The sequence below is a fragment of the Bubalus kerabau genome, chromosome 8 (genome assembly GCF_029407905.1).
Source record: "Bubalus kerabau isolate K-KA32 ecotype Philippines breed swamp buffalo chromosome 8, PCC_UOA_SB_1v2, whole genome shotgun sequence".
Lineage (NCBI taxonomy): Eukaryota > Metazoa > Chordata > Mammalia > Artiodactyla > Bovidae > Bubalus > Bubalus kerabau.
This window is the reverse complement of record NC_073631.1, coordinates 71,698,148-71,705,126: the sequence shown is the minus strand read 5'-3', so window position 1 is coordinate 71,705,126 and position 6,979 is coordinate 71,698,148. Positions and strand designations below refer to the sequence as shown.

Sequence of the window (6,979 nt, the reverse complement as noted above, 5' to 3'; positions counted from 1 at the left end):
CTTATTTAACAAATAGTTCAGTTCCTACTATGCAGCAGAAATGGCTTTATTTTGCAGAAGGGACTTTGTCTGGAAACAAAGAGGGCTCCAGCTCTAATACATGAATGTAAAATGTAAATCTATTAATAGTTGTTCAAATTATTTGCCCTTAACCGACAGGTTTCCGAGAATAATAAATGCAGGGAAACTCTGCTTAGTCATGTGACTGGAAATGGCAATAAAAATGGACAATAATTAGGAAACCAGGTCCATAAATGTGTCATTTGGACTGCTATCTAAAGTGAGTAGGTTTATCAGGGTTCAGCGTAAACAGGTGACTCACAAGTTTGAGAGCCACTGGTTTACAGAGTAGGTTCTATGTGGGTGAAATACTATGTAAAAGAAAGTCCCTTTTGATCTTTTGATATAAATTGTCCACTTAATTGATCATGTAAGGTAATTGTGATATTATAAACATGTAATGACGCTGTTGGCCATTACTTATTGTGTCTGTGGTACTGTGGGTCAGTGTCCACCCTGAGTACTTAACATTCATTTTCTTATTTAATCTTCAAAGACTGTTGGGGAGATTTCCTAATTATCATTCCATAAAGAATGAACCGAAGCTTGGAAAGATTAAGCACTTGCTGTTAGTCATTTAGTACTGAAGTCTGAGTGTGGGTCTTTCTGACACCTGGCTGGAGATGAGAAGGGTGTGGTTTACCTGCTCAAACATGAGCCGTATGATTTGGGGGAAAGTGTCATGAGTAGCTGACTTTGATCAAGCCTACTACCTGGATTTTGGAAATGAAGATTTCCTTCAGAGAAGAGCTGGATGGAAATAGTCAGCTAATCCTGGGATGTAATAATGCGTCGTCATACTAAGGTCTCACGGTCTAGATGCCAAGTTAGAACTTTAAGAAGACAAGCTTCACCTGTGAGTGGATTGATAAGTTTGACCTGGTTTGTTCAAATTAGTAAGGCAACCTGTCAGATGCATTCAGGTATGAGGAAATAAACCTTGTCTCTCTGCGAGGGTAGAAGGTATGTGACAAAGAATGGAGAGAGGAAACATAAATATAGAGAAGGAAGACAGTGATGGTTGGTTTTGAAACTGCCCAGCATTGTTTTCCTGCACTGAATAATGGTAAAAAGAGTAAATGCTTTCTGAGTACTTACCATATGCAAGCATTTATGTGAGCACATCACAAGTGTACCAAATATGCACAATATAGATGAAAAAAAAAATAAGGCTCAGAGAGGAGAAGGAATTCTCATAAAGTCACTCAAGTCTGTCTGACTCAAAAGCTAAGGAAGTGTACTATTTCTTAATCTATGTAAGCATCCCCTGTTGTTCAACCAGGATGTATTTCAAACCCTCCTTTGACAAGGCATGCAGATAAAGGTCTGCAGAGAAAGTCTGTGGATGATCTGAAGCAAATTTCTCTGGGCAGGACTCTGAGAGAGAGGGTAAGCACAGTGGTTGAAAGCCTGACACTGTCTAGCTGTTGTGGGTTTGGAAACCTGTACTTTGTTAGCCTGACTATCAGGCTTTGTGTTTTCTGTGCTTGTGTCTCTTTGTCTTCTGTCAGGTTCCTTTGGAAAATACCAACCTGTTTTGCTGAGCTGAGAGAAACAATGTTCTTTTGTTCAGTCCTGAGCCACAGAGCAGGGAACAACACTTCTCTGTCAGGGTGGAGGAAAGGATGGAATGGGATGGAGGCAGCCTGGGGAGAATGGTGAATATCAAAGTGAGAGAAGCCCGAGAGGGAGCCCCACGTGCACACATGCACTCCTGGGTCCTTTGCTCTTCTGTGTGTGGTGGCAAGAGGGAGAGAAGCGAAAAAAGGCAAATGGCCTTTTACTTACTTAAACTATCGTCCTCCCTTGACTGTGGCTGTACTCTTTGGAACAGGCGTCCAATAGAGCATATACAGGGGTTCTTTGGGGGTCTCCATCATTGACCTCTCCACTGTTTATTCCTCTGACTTGGGATAAATTAGCCTGATGTATGCTGAAGTCCATCAATTCCTTCTTTTCTCCAATATGACCCTAAACTTGTTGCTGGTGTCCTCTTGCCCCACAAGGAGACTTCTCGAGTAGGGTACTCACAAGATAGCTCCAGCCTGCCTATCTTTTTAAGAACTATTTATTTATTTGGCTCCACTAGGTCTTAGTTGCAGCATGCAAGATCTTCAGTCTTCATCGAAGCATGAGGAATTTTTAGTTGAGGCACGTGGGATCTAGTTCCCTGACCAGGGATGGAGCCTGGGCCCCCTGTGTCAGGAGCGTGGAGTCTTAGTCACTGAGTGTGGAGACTTCCTCACTTATCAGGAAAGTCCCAAGCCTGATCATCTTTTTCACTGTACACTTTGTCAAAGAAAAATCCTACATCCTTGCTATGCCTGTTGGGAATCTGACTAGTTAAAAAAAAAAAAACAAAAAACTGTAGTTTAATTGATGCTATACCGGCTAAGTCTAAAACCATGCCATCTTTGAGTACATTGGCTATACTACTTTAGTAAAGGAGCAATTTACTCCTCGACTATCCATTCTGTCCTCCTTGTCATCACACCCAATGTCTTTTCCTCTGGTCAAACAGATACAGAGGGCAGATTATCAATTTCAGGGTATAATCATAACTTCAGCTGGAAATCATCTCCCTTCTTTTTGCAGGCACTTCCCAAATGTATGAGTCTCCCTGTGGTTTTTTTAGTGTCCTCCTCCCTTGGGTTGGGTGGGCTTCCCAGGTGACTCAGTGGTAAAGAATCCACCTGCCAATGCAGAAGCCATAGGAGATGCAGGTTCAATCCCTGGGTCAGGAAGATCCCCTGGAGAAGGAAATGGCAATCCATTCCAGTATTCTTGCCAGAATAATCCCTAGGACAGGGATTTGCCTGGGGTTGCAAAGAGTCAGACACCACCGAGCACACAGGCAGCACACACCAGTTGGGTTGGGTAGGGGATGGGCAAAGAGGAAGCAGAAAGAAATCATGGTAGAGAGAAGGAACTCACAACCCTGGTATTTCTTTTAGACTCTTTGGTGACAGGGTGATAGCTGGAGAAGCAATCTAACCCTTTTTTAGTAAGTTCGTGGGCCCACATCTGAAGATTTTTTCAGAACTGAAGGTGGAAAGTACAAGCGCTTATCTTCCTCACTTTTAGCACTGTTGTCAGCTTTGGGGTTTTCCCAGTGAGCAGAAGCAGCAGGAAAAGTCTTAGTAAAGGTTCGATGTGTTTTAATCCAATGACAAGGGTGCAGAACTATGCTTCTTGCAACTGTAGGTCAATATGGAACTAAAATGAAATAGGGCTGACAGTCCAGCCCATAGTGGCTATTAAATCAGTGGCAGCCATTATAGCTCAACAACCTCAAATTTTAAACCTGTAGGGCCAATTCCAGAATTCATAAGATTTGGGGTTTTAAAATGGTAATTCTATGTATTATATAGCACCCCCAGGGTCTCTGGAGCAAAACCCTCTAATCAAGTACATTAATACTTCTGCAGTAAAACATATAAATAGTCACAGTAACCGGTTTACGTAAAGACTTTAAATAACTTAATGTCAATGCAGGTGATGATTTGCCACTAAGTGAGTTCAGATCTCTATAAGGTTTTGGCATCAAATGAGTTGTGAACAAATTGTCAGCTTTTAGAGTTCCTTAGATTTCAGTTTCTGATAAAAAGGTTGTGGACTTGAATTAATAATACAAAGTGTTTGTCCTGGGAACTGAAAACCAAGTCACTAGACTCACTGCCTACTCCCAACAATGCATCATTGATCTAACCCTTTACAGAAGAAACTGTGCTTCATTTGACCCATTCGTGTTTTACCTACTAGCAGAAAACAATGCCCTTTCTAAGTGCGTCAATTGTTCTACCTCTCTCTGGCAAAAGTACTTGGTGTGTAGCAGACAGGCCTCTTGGATGACTGTAACAGTACAGAAATTTATTAAATGGTGCCCTGCTGCTTAACAAGCACTAATACAATTCTGAAACATGCCTAATTATAACCATGGTGTGTCAGGCACAAGGCTGAGTTCGTTGGAAATTCTATCCACTTTAAAGAGCATAGAGTACACCCTTAGTTATTAGTCCTTTTAAAGTATTACATTCTGGCTACTGTTGCTTGATTATACACACCGTGGACTTTGACCAAGCTCCTTCTACTATTGAATGGCTGATTAAAAAAAAAAGTTTTAATAAAGGTAGAATAAAAACTATAAATTTAATCTAGAGTCTTCAGATTTCTTACATTTATTGCTGAACTTAAGATATTTACTATCAATTAATTGACTTATTTAAAATAATACACTGTAGAAATCTTCATGTTAGGCTAAAAATATTTTTAGTATAACTTATTAGAGCAATAAGAGGTATTTTTAGCACAATGTCAAAAATGTCCTAGAGCTTTAGAATTGAAAGCATATGTACATAACTTCTGCATGTTTGGCATGAAATGTAATTTTTAAGAAATACATGGGATGTGAAACACTTAATGCAGAATAGTATTTATTCCTGTAGGAAAGGGAATCCCATCTTCAAAAGTGACATAGGTGCCTACATAGGTATTGATAAATAAAATTTTATTCTTTGAACTGGATTCAAGGTAAGTGGGTATTTATTATTATTTATATTTTTGAATGCCTGAAATATTTCATGATAAATATACATGTACAGTTTGCATTAATTTTTCTAAGTTAGGGCAAAATAAGCACAAAATGTGCTTCTGTGTCAAATATTTTGAGAATGATGAACTATTTACTATTTAGCCAAACTTTTATGGATTTGCTTCTTGATGTTTCTTCATGCTCAGCATTCTTTGTAGGAATTAGTTGGCAGATAAAAGGGAAGGCCTGCAAATAAAGTGTCTGTGGAAAATGATTCCATTTTGAATATGAAGTGTGACACTTTATTCTTAGAGGGAGGTTGAAAGCCACTGTGATCACACTCCTGCCCCTTCAGTCACCTCTGGCATTTCCCCTCTAGCCTTACCTTTGTATGTTGCAGAAGTTGGTCATTTGTCTTGCCATCTGCATTTTTGGTTCTGTGCTTCCTTTCTCATGGAAACTATTGAAAATAAGGCATCATTATTACACGAAAGAGGCCTTTCCCAGAATCCCAGTCTTTCTCCCATAAAAGTTTATATGCAAAAAAAGCCAGAGTCCACATTAGTCAGCCTTAACAAGATGTGGGAACCTAATCATGGTTCTGTTTGGTATGCAGAAAAATCTTCTTGGAAGCAAATGCTAAACAAACATATATGAAAGTGCTTATTTAGCACTATTTACACAAACTTCTTACATTTAACATTCTCATATTAAAATTTTGGGGGGCAGGAATTGCGCTTCCGCCATCTTTCCAGCCCTCAGTCAGACGGGCGCAGAAACGCTTCTGGAAGTAACATTGCGATGGCTGCCCAAAGAGAACCCCAAGTTCAGTTCAAACTAGTTTTGGTTGGTGATGGTGGTACTGGAAAAAACTGCATTCGTGAAGCGTCATCTGACTGGTGAATTTGAGAAGAAGTACGTCGTTACCTTGGGTGTTGAGGTTCATCCTCTTGTGTTCCATACCAACAGAGGACCTATCAAGTTCAATGTATGAGATACAGCTGGTCAGGAGAAATTTGGTGGACTGAGAGGTGGCTATTAGATACAAGCTCAGTGTGCCATTACAATGTTTGATGTAACATCAAGAGTTACTTACAAGAATGTGCCTAACTGGCATAGAGATCTGGTACGAGTGTGTGAGAATATCCCAATTGCATTGTGTGGCAACAAAGTGGATATTAAAGACAGAAAGGTTAAGGCAAAGTCAATTGTCTTCCACCCGAAAGAAGAATCTTCAGTACTATGACATTTCTGCCCAAAGTAACTACAGCTTTGAAAAGCCCTTCCCTGGCTTGCTAGAAAACTGATTGGAGACCCTAACTTGGAGTTTGTCGCCATGCCTGCTCTTGCCCCACCAGAGGTGGTCATGGACCCAGCCTTGGCAGCACAGTACGAGCACGATTTAGAGGTTGCTCAGACAACTGCTCTCCCGGATGAAGATGATGACCTGTGAGAAAGTGAAGCTGGGGCCCAGCTTCAGAAGTCGAGTTTTATAGGCAACTGTCCTGTGACGTCAGTGCTGCAGCGTGTTTGCCACTTTATAACATAGCTAAGCAGAACATGTGCTTCATCTTTGGATGCTGAAGGAGATGGATGGGCTTTGGACTGAATGTTGGAGTTTTAAAAAAAAATACCTTCATTTTTTGGAACCTGCATATTTAGGTGTTTTGGAACACAGTTGTTTCCTCCTTGAGTTTCAAATACAAGACTGCTATAGTCACATGACAGTATTGAGAGGGGGAATCTTGTTTATTTCTGTCATTCCCATTCCTTTTCATTTAGAATCAGAATAAAGTTGTATTTCAAATATCTAAAAAATAAATAAATAAAATTTGAGGGGAGTGGGAGGGAAGTTCAAGAGGGAAGTTCAAGAGGGAAGTTCAAGAGGGAGGGAATATGTATACTTAATGCTGATTCATGTTGTTGTATGGCAGAAACCAACACAACAGTGTAAGGCAACTATCTTCCAATTAAAAATCAATTAAAAAAATAAAATTTTGTTTTCCTTTTAGATACTGTCCCAGTAGCTATATGACATTCTGTTATGAGTATAGTTCAGATAAGAAAAGTCTTTAATATCATGTACATATGGGTTGGGCTTCCCTGGTAGTTCAGCAGTAAAGAATTTGCCTGCCAAGGCAGGAGATGTGGGTTTGATCCCTGGGTTGGGAAGATTCTCTGGAGAAGGAAATGGCAACCTATTCCAGTATTCTTGCTTGGAAAACTCCATGGACAGAGGAGCCTGGCGTGCCTACAGTCTATGGGGTCGCAAAGAGTCGGACACAGCTTAGTGACTCAACAAAACAACAGTTCAGTCAGTTCAGTTCAGTTCATTCGCTCAGTTGTGTCCGACTCTTTGCAACTCCATGAATCGCAGCACGCCAGGCC

At 40.4% G+C, this 6,979-nt stretch overlaps 1 pseudogene; it reads left to right on the top strand.

Moving 5' to 3' along the window:
- The first annotated feature begins 5,325 nt into the window (after positions 1-5,325).
- On the top strand, positions 5,326-6,391 carry LOC129658571 (GTP-binding nuclear protein Ran-like; annotated as a pseudogene).
- Positions 6,392-6,979: the final 588 nt, after the last annotated feature.